The sequence below is a fragment of the Trichomycterus rosablanca genome, unplaced genomic scaffold (genome assembly GCF_030014385.1).
Source record: "Trichomycterus rosablanca isolate fTriRos1 unplaced genomic scaffold, fTriRos1.hap1 scaffold_178, whole genome shotgun sequence".
Classification (NCBI taxonomy): domain Eukaryota; kingdom Metazoa; phylum Chordata; class Actinopteri; order Siluriformes; family Trichomycteridae; genus Trichomycterus; species Trichomycterus rosablanca.
Genome location: NW_026947006.1, coordinates 38,072 through 55,068, shown reverse-complemented (window position 1 = coordinate 55,068; position 16,997 = coordinate 38,072). Strand labels below are relative to the sequence as shown.

Genomic DNA, 16,997 nt, shown 5'->3' with positions numbered 1-16,997 from the left:
AATGCATCAGAGTTTTATTTCTTAGTTTGATCACTGCTATTGATATAACTGAAATGATATTATTGTTATCTTTTTTTATTTAGTTTTTGAAGTTTTTTTGAAAAAAAGACTCACGGTGATCATTACCAGGATAAAACAGGCAGTGAATGAATGAATGTATTCCATAATAAGAAACAATAAGAACATCCATCATACCACCAGGTGGTGGAAGTGTGATTGTGTGGGGATGCTTTGACATTTGGGTGACTTCATGGGAGTCTTAATCGATTGAACCAGGAAAAATTAATCACTGCCTTGATTCTCAGTGCTGAGAATCATCCACTATCTAAATAATACCTGCTCTGTGGTGGTCCTGTGGGGGTCCTGACCATTGAAGAACAGAGTGAGCAGTCTAGAGTCAGTAATTGTAGAACTTTTGTGCTTCTATATGGTAAGTGGAGCTGATAAAATGGACAGTGAGTGTAGAAACAAGGAGGTGGTTTTAATGTTATGGCTGATTAGTGTAAACTCACACACTGTTGTATGTGCTTGCATGACTGTAGGACGCGTTTTCAGTGCATTACCGTAATATCCATAAAATGTGTCCTTGCGATTTCAGTGCAGAAAAGTTTGTGTAAAGACTGCAGCAGCGGATACTGTGTTTGTTTAGAAAATGTGGTCATACTTTTTTCAACAAGGTAAGTTTATTAAAATTAAAGTTTTTTGTATATTAGCTTCTGGATATTTTCGGATACTACGGACAAAACTGTGTTGTACTGCTATGATGATACGACTATGTTCCAAACTCTTTTAGACTCTTCCACCACCGTTAGCGCTTCTCTCAGTTAGTTCAGCTCATTAAATATATTATCTACTGTATCGCTTACTTTTACAAACCCAATTTCAAGGTTTAGACAGAAGGGAAAATGTCAATGTAAATAGACAGCAGTTTGTAAAAGATGTTATTTATATTCTAGCATACAAACATACATCGCTCCAAAATATGAATGAACGCTTCAGCCAGGGTTGCCAGATTGCGCATTTCAAATTAAGCCAAAATGCTTGGAAAACCGCCCAACATACTCACGAAAAACAGCCGATAATCAGCGCTTAAACAATATTAAACCAGTTAAACATGACCTACTACTGCTGATATCTCACAAATCAGTGATTATAAATTATTAATGGCATTTGAAATAATGAATGGCATTTGAAACAATGAATGGCATTTGAAATAATAAAAAACTAAGACTAAGAAGTCTTAAGAAGTGTTTCTTTAGGGTTTTTTGTGTTCTTGCTAGAACTGTTTCTACTTGAAGAACCGTTTAGTATAATTCAAGGTTCTTTGCTAACTCAATTTGATTTTTATAGATTTTTTTATTTTGCCACATATAAATGCTGGCCCTCTTCTGGAATCTGTAGTATGGTCCCTTTTGCGTTCCATACAGGGGATTGGGGGTGTCCCGGTGTGTACATGAGGAAAGAGTTCAGTCTGAGTAAAGATGCCTGTCGGCTAAATAGCTACATTGGTGTGGATATTTATTGCAGTAATACAAAACACTACATGGTGTCAGAAGTGGGATCTCTAAAAGAAAATAAAGCAGTGAGCCGTCATGTCTGACACAGAGGACATAAGCACGGGAGGCTCCGCAGCTGCGAGTCACGTTGGAGATACATTTCGCATATGCCCGCCAGAAAAGTTTGACTGCAGAGATATTCAGAACTGGACCAAATGGATCAGACGATTTGAAAGGTACAGAGTTGCATCTAGTTTGGATAAAAGGGATGAGGCGTTCCAAGTGAACACATTGATATATTCTATGGGAGATGAAGCGGAGGATATATTAAATGCGTCAGAGTTACAGGAGGGCGAACGATTAATCTACAGTAAAGTTAAAGAGTGTTTTGACAAACATTTCATAGGCGAACATAATGTTATATTCGAAAGGGCCAGATTTAACATGCGGAAACAAGAGCCAGGGGAAACAGCTGAAAGCTTTATCACAGCAGTCCACAAATTGGCAGAATACTGCAAGTTCGGGACTCTTAGAGATGAACTGATCCGCGATCGCATCGTAGTAGGCATAAGAGACGTCTCCCTTTCCGAAAAGCTACAGTTGGATGCAAAACTGACCTTGACTAAAGCTATAAACTTAGTAAGACAAAGTGAGACTGTGAAACAGCAGCAAATGCTGCTGCGCTGCGCTAGCGTCCACGCACACAAAGAGCCTAGTGAGGATGTGCACGCGCTTTCACCTGCACGTAAGAACGAAGGACGCGCACCACAAAGATCTAAACAGATCACGCCTGGAAATTCGTCTGTGTGCTATAAATGTGGGAGATCGCCACCACACACTTGGAAGAACTGTCCTGCCAAGGAGTCTGAATGCAGGAAATGTCACAGAAGAGGACACTTTGCGGCTGTATGCAGATCTAAGCAGCCTGTGCACGAGATGGCAGAGGAAGAGGAACTCTTTCAGGACAGCCTTTTTCTGGGTGAGGTGAAGTCAGACAATACAGGCTGGTACTCAGATATTAAAATGAATGGGGATGTGGTGTATTTTAAACTTGACACAGGTGCAGCAGTGACAGCCATTCCCACCACACTGTATAGTTACAACAGAGACGGCCCTCTACTGCACACCCCTAAAAGACTGTTTGGCCCCAATAACAACAGGATACCCGTGGTAGGACAGATTCAGAGCAGACTTGAATGTAAGGATAAAAATTCCACTCAACCGGTATTTGTCATTGATAACTTGGCCAGGCCACTACTGGGCTTACCAGCACTCACAGCATTACACCTTGTCGAACGAATTGAGGAAATTAACACGCTGGGTGAGAAAGAGGACTCAGGAATGATCTTCAAAAATACATTCCCAAAGGTGTTTACTGGATTAGGGAGACTCAAGGGTAATTATCACATCCGCCTGAAAGAGAATGCTGTCCCCTATGCTCTGACCACTCCTCGTCGTGTGCCAATCCCCTTAACAAAAAAAGTAAAAGAGGAACTGAAAAGAATGGAAGAAATGTGGGTAATCTCAAAGATAGAAAAACCTACTGAGTGGTGTGCCGGTATGGTTGTTGTCCCAAAACCCAATGGTACAATTAGAATTTGTGTTGACCTCACCAAGCTCAATGAGGGCGTATGCAGAGAAAGGCATATACTACCATCAGTGGACCAGTCATTAGCACAGCTGGATGGCTCACAAGTTTTTACAAAACTTGATGCACGTAGTGGGTTTTGGCAGATACCCTTAGCACAACAGAGTAGAGAGCTCACAACATTTATCACCCCTGTTGGCCGTTTCTGTTTCAATGTCTTACCTTTTGGGATCAACTCAGGTCCAGAGCATTTTCAGAGACGCATGTCCCAGCTCTTAGACGGACTACAAGGGGTTATATGTCATGCAGATGATGTCCTGGTGTGCGGAGAGAATAGGGCAGAACATGATAAGCGACTCACAGCTGTTTTGTCACGACTTCAGGAGGCAGGTCTAACGCTAAACGAAAAATGCACCTTTGCACAGCCTGAGGTTTTGTTTGTGGGACATAAAGTTAGTGCAGCAGGCATTGAGCCTGACCCCGAGAAAATCAGAGCCATCACAGACATGCCCATTCCACAGAACACGGCAGATGTTAGACGTTTCTTAAGGATGGTCACTTATGTGGCAAAATTTATTCCTCAGTTTGCCGATTCTACCAAACCACTCCGGGATCTGCTGGTAAAGGACAATGACTGGACATGGGGTCATATGCAGCACACAGCCTTCGACAGACTCAGAAAGGAGCTAGCATCACCAACAGTGTTGGCTCAATACAGACCACAAGCCAAGACAAAAGTGTCCGCTGATGCATCATCCTTTGGCCTCGGGGCTGTCCTTGTACAGAGGCAGGATAACATAGAGTGGCGTCCAGTCGCCTACATTTCCCGGAGCCTATCTGAAACGGAGCAGCGTTATGCCCAGGTTGAAAAGGAGGCACTGGCTGTCACCTGGGCCTGTGAAAGGTTGAGCTCATACCTAATTGGACTACAATTCACAATAGAGACAGACCATAAACCCCTCATTGTCCTGTTAGGGACAAAAGCATTGGATGACTTGCCTCCCAGAATTCAGCGATTCCGCCTTAGACTGCTCAGGTTTACATACAGCATAGTACACGTACCAGGAAAGGCCCTCATTACAGCAGACACACTGTCCAGGGCTCCAATAAGGCGCCCACTGACATCGGAAGAAGCACAGCTGGAGGGGGAGGTGCAGGTCTTCATTAACACAGTACGTGAAAGTTTACCTGCATCCCCGTCTAAGCTTCAACAGATAGCAGAACACCAGCAGCAGGATGTCATCTGCAGCCAACTAATACTACAGTGCAAGAGAGGGTGGCCACGACAAGAGGAGCTGCCCCAGCTACTAAAACCCTATTGGGTCCACCAAAGTGAGTTACACATGAATGGTAATATCTTGATGAAAGGGCAACGCATTGTCATACCAGAGACATTGCAAAGCGAAATGCTTGCCCGAATACATGAAGGACATATGGGCATAACAAAATGCAGATTGAGGGCTCAACAGTCTGTGTGGTGGTTGGGACTGAGTGCTGAAATCACTAAAATTGTGGCCCAGTGTGAGATTTGTGCTAAGTATCAACGCCTACAACCAGAACCAATGATACCTTCAGAGCTGCCTAAGCGGCCTTGGCAGAAAGTTGGAGCAGAAATGTTTTACTGGGACAATGACTCTTATTTACTGGTAGTAGACTACTATTCTCGATACATTGAAATAATAAAGACCCCAATAACCACATCAGCGGGGGTCATCAATGCCCTGAAATCAATTTTTGCTAGGCATGGTGTGCCTGAAATACTTATAACTGATAATGGACCTCAGTTTTCTGCAAGTTCCTTCTCCTCTTTTGCCACAGATTACGATTTCGGACATGTGACCAGCAGCCCATACTTTGCACAGAGCAATGGGGAGGCAGAGAGGGCTGTGAAAACAGTCAAAGGCATCTTGAAAAAGAAGGCAGACCCATACAGGGCCTTGCTGGCGTACCGGGTTACACCGCTGCATCAAGGACCTTCACCTGCAGAACTCCTAATGGGCAGGAGGCTGCGCTCACCTTTGCCCGTTTCACCTGGTCAACTCAAACCACGGTGGCCAAACAGGAAAGCTTTTGCAGAGAAGGACAAACGTTTGAAACATGCTCAGACAGTTACCTATAACTACAGACATAGAGCTTCTGCCAGACCAGAACTAAAAGCAGGTCAGAGAGTCTGGATTACAAACACGCAGGAGCCTGCTACAGTACTGAGAGAAGCTGACACTCCTCGGTCCTATGTAGTGGAGACAGATTCAGAGGAAGTGAGGAGAAACAAAGCACACCTCAGACTTTTACCAGATTTACAAACCCCTCCACAGGTTGTGGAGGACACGGAACAGCAGACAGCGGAACCAGAAGAGAGGACGGGGGAGAGGAGTCAAAGAGCTCACCTAAAGAGGGAAGTTAAAGCCCCAGGGTGGCTTAAAGACTATATAACCTAGAAGAATAGGGAACGGTTATAAATGTTATCTTGTTCAGTTGATAACTGTATTTCATGCCACTTTGTTATAGTTCTACTTTGGGGAAGGGGAGATGTAGTATGGTCCCTTTGGCGTTCCATACAGGGGATTGGGGGTGTCCCGGTGTGTACATGAGGAAAGAGTTCAGTCTGAGTAAAGATGCCTGTCGGCTAAATAGCTACAGTGGTGTGGATATTTATTGCAGTAATACAAAACACTACAGAATCCACAAGGGAAAAGGAAGAGGGGCAGGCCAAGAAACAGCTGGCGCCGTGACCTAGATGCGGATGTGAAGAGGTCGGGGTACACATGGGGACAACTGGAAAAGATGGCCCAGAATCGCGATGACTGGAGAGCACTTGTTCGTGGCCTATGCCCAAAGTTGGGTGGTAAGGCGTAAGAAGAAGAAGACATATAAATGCACATAACATAAAATTTTACTCCAGAGATGTTTTTCGTTGTGCGTGTAAGCAGCAACATACTTCACCTAAAACTTGATATAATCGCTTTCAAGAGAGCCGAAACAGAAATAAAAACATTTTATATAAATTTAAGTTTTACAGGACAACGTATGTTAAAGTTTGTAATTTAAGTCACATTCTTGTGAGGATTAAAGCAGGTTCCAGATCCTGGATAGCTCAGTCGGTAGAGCATCAGACTTTTAATCTGAGGGTCCAGGGTTCAAGTCCCTGTTTGGGCGAGTTGCTTCTTACTGCATTAGGTAAGCGGTAATGTCCCGTACTACATGGTTTATTTAGAATGATGAAGAATTTGTACTTTGTGAGATGTTTGTAAGTCAAATAGCATGTACTTGATCAGCTTGAAATAATAGCACACTGTATGTGTAACATGTTCTCCACACCAAATAGTTGTATGCCCAGCTGTTTCAAACAGACTGTAGTAAATAGAAGACAGTTTAAATCTATATTTATGTGCAGCCTAATAATGCACTGAGTTTTAGATATTAATACCCACATATTTTATGTTGAATGACATGCATCATAATTTTAGTTTTTGCTTCTTGGAGCCGCTTTGTTATTGCACTGCACTAAACAGTTGGTATATCCTGCACTATTTTGGCCCTTTCATAATGCAGCATCAACGCTCTGTTAGTACATTACAATTTACAAAGGTTAAAGGAGGGTCTTTCATCAGGGGAATTAGCTCAAATGGTAGAGCGCTCGCTTAGCATGCGAGAGGTAGCGGGATCGATGCCCGCATTCTCCAGGTTTTAAATTTATGTAGAGAAACAGATGGACTACAGTCAGTAATTGTAGAACTACAAAGTGCTTCTATATGGTAAGTGGAGCTGATAAAATGAACAGTGAGTTTAGAAACAAAGAGGTTTTTTTAATGTTATGTTCTAACCTGTAATAAATTGCATTTCTCAAAATGTCCACTAGGTGGAGGCAAACCGCAAATTACAGAAACAGTGGCCACATTTCATGTAAATCACGCTGACCTGTTAGAATGAGGGGAGATGTACCAGTATGCACTGTGCGAACAACTGGTAGATCGCGATCGACGTATTGGGCACACCTGATGTATAACAACTGTACTTTTGGTAACCCCTTTGGTGTCCTTCTAAGGAATTGCTCCTGATAACTAGGGCTGGACGATATGGCTAAAATTTATATCACGATATAACTCCTAATTTCGGTCGATACGATATAATTCCGATATCGATATGAATAACACAAATGTCAGAAAAACTGCAAAAAACACCAAAATTGGATGGCGGTACCTGCAAACCTCTTTTCTGGTTTCTGGCAAGAAATACAAGCTGAATACACCACTGAATTAGTCCTTCATCTCTTATCAGCTATTTCGTCTGCTTCTTTTTCAACTGTGGACAGTGGCGGAGCCGGACAATTTCCATAGGGGTGGCCAAACTGAGACCATTGCTCACACAGGGGTGGCACAGAAACTGTCTGATACCTTATTTTTGTATGTGGCTAGTAGCTGTTGATCTAGTAGTGTTTTGGTCACTCACTCGTTTACCTATGGCAGTGAGTACCATGTAGAATTACATCAAGCCTAGCATAATAAGCTTTTAATTTTTTCTCATTTTCCCTGTGAAAAACTAAAATATAGCCTATAACCTTAACAGAATTTCAAAGATATTCCTTTGCAATACTTCATTTGATTGCAAACTTGTGTGTACTGATGAGACTTATTTGAACCCCAGAACAGGCCAGTGTGAATGCATGGAAAACATGTATCATGTTCTTTCTTTCAAGAACATGATACATTCTGACCAACACTATTAAGCCAAATCAGCATTGAAAATTAACTTTACTTTTAGTAGCCTTCTACAATGCTGGGGCTTCTTAAAACTGAATATTCTCTTTTCAATAGAAGTGTTATTTAAATGCTATTAAATAGTTTTTGGGAAAAAAAACCGCCCAATTAGGAGGAAAACAGCCCAATCTGGCAACAGTGGAACGCAAATATCCCGTTGGTGCTTTTATTCGTAGCGCGCCACAACTAATAAGAAGTAGTAGTAATAACTGGTATTAGTACTCAGTAGTATTAGTACTCAGTACTATTAGTACTCAGTAGTACTACTTCTTCTGTAATTGTGTTGGTGGTTGACATTTATGTTGAGTGTATTACTGCACTGTTTTGATGGAGAACTACTCGCTTGCGGTGCGCTGTTGAATTGCGTCCCTGTGGGAACACCTGCGAGCAGAAATGCTTCCGCAAAAAAGTAACACGGGCAAAGCGCGCTGACGTTATGCATATCGATCGAATTTGTTTAAAAATCATATCACCGTTATTGAAACATTTTCTATCGCGATATATATCGATATCGAATTATTGTCCAGCACTACTGATAACTTTTATTGTTTATTGAAACACAACATTTCCATCACAGATCTGCTTCAAAATTTGTAAGGTCAGTTATCAGATCTTGTATTTCTAAATTAAACTGTAATGAGTGACATTATGAGTTTTAATTAACATATCCTCCTGAGACAGAGCAATTCATTTTTGTCCCCTGTGGGAACATGTGTCCGAGATCTCTAACACAAGCACCATTGATGCAATCCATTTGAGTACTACTGTACTTTATAGAGTACACCCTGGGCTTTTTAGTAATGTCACATTTGTGGGTGTGTGGCAGCTCATGATCTTTCTTGTAATCTTTTCCTAATAATCAAATAGTTTTAAAAGATTTAAAAAATGTACAGCAATTTTATTCAATGTCCTTTGTAGTGGACAGCAGGACTTTCTACCCCCTGTATTTAGCCTATTTCTATACAAGGAAGCAGAAGGCTAAGTAAGACAGAGAAGATTTTATTACAAATTTATGCAGGAGAGTCAGATTTAAGGGGAGGCTTGGTGGGTCGCACTGTCACCTCACAGCAAGAAGGTCCTGGGTTCAAGCCCCAAGCGGGGCGCTCTGTGTCCTTTCTGTGTGGAGTTTGCATGTTTTTCCAGTGTCTGCGTGGGTTTCCTGGGGTTAATTGGAGACACTGAATTGCCCTATAGGTGAATGGGTGGGGTGTGTGTGTGTCTCCCCTGCAATAAGACACACACAGCAGCGCTTCTGGAGTTTTTAAACACTGTTACTGCTGGACTGACAATAGTCCACCAACCAAAAACATCCAGCCAACAGTGCCCTGTGGGAAGCGTCCTATGACCACTGATGAACGTCTAGAAGATGACCAACTCAAACAGCAGCAATAGATGAGCGATCGTTTCTGAATTTACATCTACAAGGTGGACCAACTAGGTAGGAGTGTCTAATAGAGTGGACAGTGAGTGGACACGGTATTTAAAAACTCCAGCAGCGCTGCTGTGTCTGATCCACTTATACCAGCACAGCACACACTAACACACCACCACAGTGGTAGCCTAGTGGGTGGAGCTTTGGGCTATTACCCAGAATTGGCGGTTTAAATCCAGGCTCTGCTATGCAGCCACTGTTGGGTCCTTGCCCTTAACCCTGTCTGCTCCAGGGGTGCTGTACGATGGCTGACCCTGCACTCTGACCCCAGCTTCCAAACAAGCTGGGATATGCAAAGAAATAATTTTATTGTACTATGTCTATAACAAATAAAGTATGTCTATATCTTTATATCTACCATGTCACTGCAGTGCTGAGAATCATCCACCACCTAAATAATACCTGCTCTGTGGTGCTCATGTCAATAATTGTAGAACTACAAAGTGCTCCTATATGGTAAGTGGAGCTGATAAAATAGACAGTGAGTGTAGAAACAAGAAGGTGGTTTTAATGTTATGGTTGATTAGTGTAAACTCACACACTGTTGTATGTGCTTGCATGACTGTAGGACGCGTTTTCAGTGCATTACCGTAATATCCATAAAATGTGTCCTTGCGATTTCAGTGCAGAATAGTTTGTGTAGAGACTGCAGCAGCGGATACTGTGTTTGTTTAGAAATTGTGGTCATACTTTTTTCAACAAGGTAAGTTTATTAAAATAAACGTTTTTTGTATATTAGCTTCTGGATATTTTCGGATGCTACGGACAAAACTGTGTTGTACTGCTATGATGATACGACTATGTTCCAAACCCTTTTAGACTCTTCCTGGGATGTCAGAGATACCACTTTCGCCCACACCGACTAAGATCCAACTGATCAAATTATGTTTTTTGGGTGGACCATTCTTAGCACTGTAACAGCACTAGCATGTTAGGGTGTGTTTTCTCTGGTATGAGTGTATTAGGTACAGCCTCCTTGTTGGGTTTTAAACTGACTGCATTATTTATTAAGAACTCAAACCCTGTTTGTGCTTGTTGTAGGCTATTCAATCGTCCACTAGATGGCATAATATGAATCCAGTTAATATTGCGTTGGAAAGTTTCATTGCATGCTGATCGGTGTGGAATACAACTGATGTACTGTATGTAGCACTAAGAAGTGGAACGCCTTTTCAGAAGAGTTGAAGCTGTTATAGCTGCAAAGGGTGGGCCGACATCATATTAAACCCTTTGGATTAAGAATGGGAGTCACTCAAGTTCATATGCATGTGAAGGCAGATGAGTAAATACTTTTGGCAATAAAATATTTTTATATTAATTGAAGTTTTACAGGACAACGTATGTTAAAGTTTGTAATTTATGTCACATCCTTGTGAGGATTAAAGCAGGTTGCAGAGTCTGGATAGCTCAGTCGGTAGAGCATCAGGGTCCAGGGTTCAAGTCCCTGTTTGGGCAAGTCATTTATTAATGCGTTGTGTAACCGCTTACACAACGCATTAATAAATGACTTGCCCAAACAGGGATGTTCTGTACTACATGGTTTATTTAGAAAGTTGAAGAATTTGTACTTTGTGAGATATTTTCAAGTGAAATAGCATGTACTTGATCAGCTTGAAATAATAGCACGCTATATGTGTAACATGTTCTCCACCCCAAGTAGTTGTACGCCCAGCTGTTGCAAACAGACTGTAGTAAATAGAGGACAGTTTAAATCTATATTCATGTGCAGCCTAATAATGCTAATAATGCAATATCTAAGAGTTTTAGATATTAATACCCACATATTTTATGTTGAATTACATGCATTATTATTTCAGTCCTTGCTTCACAGAGCTGCTTTGTTATTGCACCGCACTAAACAGTTGGTATATCCTGCACTATTTTGGCTCTTACATAATGCAGCATCAACGCTCTGCTCTGTTAGTACATTACAAAGGGTAAAGGTGGTTTCTTCGTCAGGGGAATTAGCTCAAATGGTAGGGCGCTCGCTTAGCATGCGAGAGGTAGCGGGATCGATGCCCACATTCTCCAGGGCAGAAACATTATGATCATTTAAGGGCATCACGTAATATGAAACTCGTTGCATCATTGCTTACTGAAACGCAGCATCAAAAATCAGGTCAGTCTGTACGTGTTACAAAGACATTTAGGCTCTGTAATTAATCGTTTTGTTTGACTTTTTTAAATTGACAAACATGCAATAACTTTTAATTTTCGAAATTTGTAATGTCTCGTATTTTTAACACCACTTTTTTGTATCGTTACGTGACCTTTTGATTGTTTATTAAGTGAACTGCTTGGTAAAAGATGAACCGCTGATATTCACAACATTCCCTTTTAAAATGCAGCATCAACACTTAAGTCTGTCAGTGTTACAAAGACAGTTTTTTAAAGTTCGTCCTAAAGGCTGAGATGAACGTTTTAAATAAACTGAGTCTGTGATGGTTTAAAAGCAACACATAATATAGAAAAGAGTACATGAGCTGAAACACTTGAAGGCAAAACGGAATATGAACTCGTTGCGTCATTGCTCACTGAAATGCAGCATCAAAAATCAGGTCAGTCTAGGTTCGACTACTGGCTGACTTGGTTACCTCATGGCTTTTTGGTCTCTTTATGGGTATGGGAAGTGGTCATTATTGTAGCGTAAAAGAGAGATTTGCATTTAATTATTGTTTTATAATTAATAGCTTCACGAGGCACCACCAACATTTAGTTGTTTGGTTAGGCTAAATTGTTTCAAAAAACCTAATTCATAACATATCAGTCCCCTTCTGTTGGGGTAAGTACATAAAGCCGATTATTTTTCTCACCGAAGTAATTAAAACCACAGCGCTAAGTTTTGAATCGTTGTAATGTTTATTAAATTAACAAAACATAACACATATAATGACAGTTAATAAGTAAGTGGCATAACTAAGTGGTAATGATAGAAGTATAAATCTGTAGGCGAACTATAACATGAAATTAGTGTATGATTCAAGAGATTTAGAGCCTGATTGAAGCGTATGCTATTGTAACCCATATGAAATATGGAGCTACTAAAACCTCAAAAGTCATTTAAGAGGTGTAATTACTTGTCGTCCCCAAAATAGGGCGCAGTGGTAGAAAAAGACTTTACCTTCGTTAGTTTTTCTCTTTTTGGCTTGATAGATCTTGAGAGATTGCTGCAGACCAGCTGAGCAATATTCGGTACAAAATACTACATAATGGTTTAAAATATTGACTTTTAGCATATATTAGAGCTAATAAACTGTTTTTTTTTTGTTTTTTTTTCAGAGTTCCAGCTATGAACGTGAGGGAGGCGGTTTTCTGTCAAGTAATAAATGTTTGAAACTTCCGTGAGTTTGTTCTGATAGCCTAGCTAGCCACTGTAAAGGAAGAGTACACCTTTCTTTTGAGTTCATACGCTTTTCATTAGAAATGGAAGGAATAAAAAACCAATTGGAGTTATGAGAATGTTCTTTAATGCTTGTCGAAATGATTTAAAAGTAAAGCTATGCTAATCGCTAATGGCTAGTTAGCAAGTAGAATTACTAATAGCGTGGTGGAGCCTTAAAGGCACAGTGCACATATTCTGTTAAGTCATTCAGTTTGGTTAGATTGATACATCTTAATTATTTACAGCACAACTGTGCTATGATTGAATATATTTTGGTTATCATAATGTACATATTAATGGAGTTTAGTGATGGTTCAATTCAAATTCATGTTAAAGGGATAATTGCACATGTTACAGCTAAAAAGTTGGAAAAGAGTAGTAATTCATTAGTCAGTGCTAAAATACCAATACTGAAGTGATGTATGGTAATTCCTTACATGTTAAATGTCAATGTTGCTGTGATGTATGAATGTTAATTAATCATTTGTAGTCAAGGTGCATCCTTAGTTTTTGTACAGTTATAAGATGTTCTGAAATGAAGAAAAGAACTTAATGAGATCTAATTTTAGGGAACATAAAATAATAGGAGCATTCATTGTTCTGCACTATCTGTGTTGATTGGTTTTTCTTAGACGCACAGAAAGACTTGGAGAATTGTGATGGCGAGCCCAGCCCTGTGAAACTGTTGATGGTCGTAGAAGCGGTGTGGCCTACCGTTTACAGAAGACTCCGGATATATCAGAGTTTTTGCCCAGGACCAGATAAGAACCTACTCACACTATTTACTCTACCTGGGTAAAACAGCCATAGGAAAATACCTTTAATACACACATTCAAGGACTAGAACTTAATTTTTGAATCTATACCTCTTTAAATATAAGGAGTGGTATTGAATTGAAGATCTCTTAACATAATTCTTATTTGTAAGAGCTTATTTATTTCTTTATTTCTAAGGTTTTTTTTGCAGCGCTATATGTGATATTTCATTGCTTGTGTGGCAATAAATGTGTTAGCTGTTTAACTTCACCTTAACTCCTCTCTTGATTTCAAAGTATACCGCTGTTCGAACCTAGTTAAATGTTAGTGCCTTTTTGTTACTGTTATTAGCAAGTGTAGGTGCTACACTATCAATTATTAGTAGAAACAAATTAAACAGGGTAGCGAAGCCAACAATTCACTGTGAGCACCTGAAAAACGTGTACCTGTCCGCTGAAGGAAAACTGCAGGGGAGGGTCCGGAGCCGAATCACCTCAACGTCGGTCGGTTTCTCTGTTCAGGCCCTGATTCATGAACAAATGGCTTTGTCTGCCAGCAGAACTAATCCCAGGCTCCGCGACACAGCAACCGTTGGTTTAAAGTTGTTCAAATCGGACTGAATCGCTTCCCTTTCTTTGTCTTTGCCAGTGCTGTGCTTGCAGTTTCCCATACGGTCCAGCGGTCAGGATTCCTGGTTTTCACCCAGGCAGCCCGGGTTTGACTATTTTTTGCCTAATAGTTCCTCTGCGCCTTGTTGCTGTTGCTCAAGCGTCTTGTTCTGTTGGAACTATGACTGCAGTCTATCAGGGAGCAGCCGACATGAGCCACCAGTGACTGACCGCTGGGAAGCCGTGATCGTATAGTGGTTAGTACTCTGCGTTGTGGCCGCAGCAACCACGGTTCGAATCCGGGTCACGGCACTGTCCTTTTGTATGCCATGCTTGGAAGGTTTCTATGCTCTCCTCCTTTTTGTCTCTCTAACTCCTTGTGTATGGTTCTCTGTACCCCAGATCCAACAATGCAGCTCTGGTCAAGGTGACAAAGGCTTGTCAGAGTGGAAAGAAGTGGCTGATGATGGCGTCAGCTGGTGCTGAGCCTTGCTGTTTCCCATATGGTCTTTTTTTTTTTTATTGGCCTACGGCTCGATCTCGATCCATGGCGACTTGATGGATGAACGATCTGTAGGAATCTGTTACTGTGATTGTGTCGAGCCATCGAGTTGCTGGTCTTCCTCTTCGCCTTGTTCCTTCTATTTTTCCGACCATGATGTCCTTCTCCAGTGATCGCTCTCTTCGTATGATGTGTCCAAAGTAGGCAAGTCGTAGCTTAGGGATCCTTGATTCAAGTGACATGTCTGGCTTGATTTGTTCCAAAATTGATTTGTTTGTTCTTCTGATCCAAGGTATTGATAACATCCTTCTCCAACACCACATTTCGAAGGCGTTGATTCTTCTTCTGTCTTGTTTCTTTATCGTCCAGGTTTCACATCCGTACGTTACCACAGAGAAGACTAAACTATGTACAAGGCGTATTTTCGTCAATTGTGAAATGTTCCTCGATTTGAAGACCTTGTCCAGTGACTTCATTGTTGATTTCCCCATACCTATTCTCCGTCTGATTTCCGGTGTCATTTCCGCATCTTGAGTGATCAACGCTCCGAGTAGGTTGTAGTCCTTTACAACTTCCAGTTCGTCGCCATCCATCTCAAATGTGTCCCGGTCGTATCTGGCAGTAGTCAATGTCTTTGTCTTCTTTGTGTTGAGTAACAGCCCCATGTTCGAGCTTTCCAGCTTGATGCTCCGTAATAAGTCCTTCATTCCATCTGCACTTGTTGTTATCGGAGTTGTATCATCTGCATATCTAAGATTGTTGATGATTCGTCCAGCAATTTTAATTCCTTCTTCTTTTTCAGTTAGTCCAGCCTTCCTGAAAATGGCTTCTGCGTACAAATTGAAGAGAAATGGCGACAGGATGCATCCTTGTCTACTTTGAACCATGCCGTGTCGCCGTGTTCTGTTCAGACTGTTGCTTCTTGGTCGGTATAAAGGTTCCTAATGAGGCTGATCAGATGGCTCGGCACACCCATATCCTTCATGGTAATCCAAAGTTTCTGGTGATCAACACAGTCAAAGGCTTTACTGTAATCAATGAAGCAAAAATAAATCTCCTTGTTGTATTCTTTGGCCTTTTCCATTATCCACCTAATGTTAGCAATCACATCTCTTGTACCTCTGCCCCTCCTGAATCCTGCTTGTTCCTCCGGCAGCTCTCTGTCAAAGGAAAAGGCTTCAACCGTCTTTGTAAGATCTTCAGTAGTATTTTGCTGGCATGATGTATGAGCGCAATAGTACGATAGTTTCCACAGTCAGTAACATCTCCCTTCTTCGGAATAGGAATAAACACTGATCTTGTCCAGTCCTTGGGCCATTTACCAGTTGTCCATATCTGTTGACACAGGCATGTGATTACATCAACTGCTGCTTCAGAAGACTTTATTAGCTCTAGTGGAATATTGTCACATCCAGGCGCTTTGTTGTTTGACAGAAGTGTAATCGCAGCGATGACTTCATCTTTCAGAATGTTTGGCTCTCTATCATTGCCAGTCTCCATTTCTTCCCATATCACTGAGTCGTTCTTATAGAGGTGCTCCGTGTACTCTTTCCATCTTTTCTTGATCTGTTCTGGCTCAGTTCTCATTGGCGTCTTTTAGCATGCCCACTCTTGGTTGAAACTTTCGTCGTATCTCTTTGATCTTTAGGTATACCTTCCTGGTCTTTCCCTTCAGATGTTCACTTTCTGTCTCTGTACATATCTTTTGGTAATAAAGCTCTTTGTCTGTTCGAATGGCTCTCTTTAGTCTTTTACTGATGTTGTCCCTGGCCTGCTTGTTACCTTTTGCCTTTGCCCTTCGTCTTTCTTCAATGATCTTTAGAGTCTCTTCTGTTATCCACGGCTGCTGGGGTCTTTTCTGTCTCTTGTTTATTGACTTGCTAGCTTCTTCGGTAACAATAGTCTTTATATGTGAACCGGTTGTGCAGACTATTCCAGAAAACTTCAGGTATTTTGGTCAAGTCAAAGTTAGGAACAGCCTGTTGTCTAGTCCGTTTGTGCAGCTTGACTCTAATTTTTGATGTTAAAAGTTCATGGTCAGTTCCACAGTCAGCTCCTGGCTGTGTTTTCACGGTAATGATAGACGACCTCCATCTTTGGCAAACACATATGTAGTCAATCTGATTCTTATAGGCCCCATTTGGTGATGTCCATGTGTAGAGTCTCCTTTTGTGATGTTGAAAGAAAGTGTTCATGATGGACAGTTGATTTTTTGTACAAAAGTCAATTAATCTTTCTCCAGCTTCATTTCGTTTGCTAAGTCCAAACTTTCCAACAACAGTTCCTTGTTTGCCATGGCCCACTTTGGCATTAAAATCTCCCATGATAATGAGTAAGTCTTGATTTGGCGTCCTGTCAATTTCCTCTTGAACTTGTTCATAGAATAGTTCAACGTCCTCCTCCTTGGCATCTGTTGTTGGTGAGTAGACTTGTATGACTGTGACATGGATTGGTGCTCCTTGTAGTCGTATCGAGA

The 16,997-nt window shown here is 41.2% G+C and overlaps 1 non-coding gene across 1 annotated transcript; it reads left to right on the top strand.

Annotated features, from left to right (window-relative positions):
• Positions 1-6,694: 6,694 nt before the first annotated feature.
• On the top strand, positions 6,695-6,767 carry trnaa-agc (transfer RNA alanine (anticodon AGC)). Its single transcript has one exon. It is a non-coding gene; the product is annotated as a tRNA-Ala (tRNA).
• Positions 6,768-16,997: the final 10,230 nt, after the last annotated feature.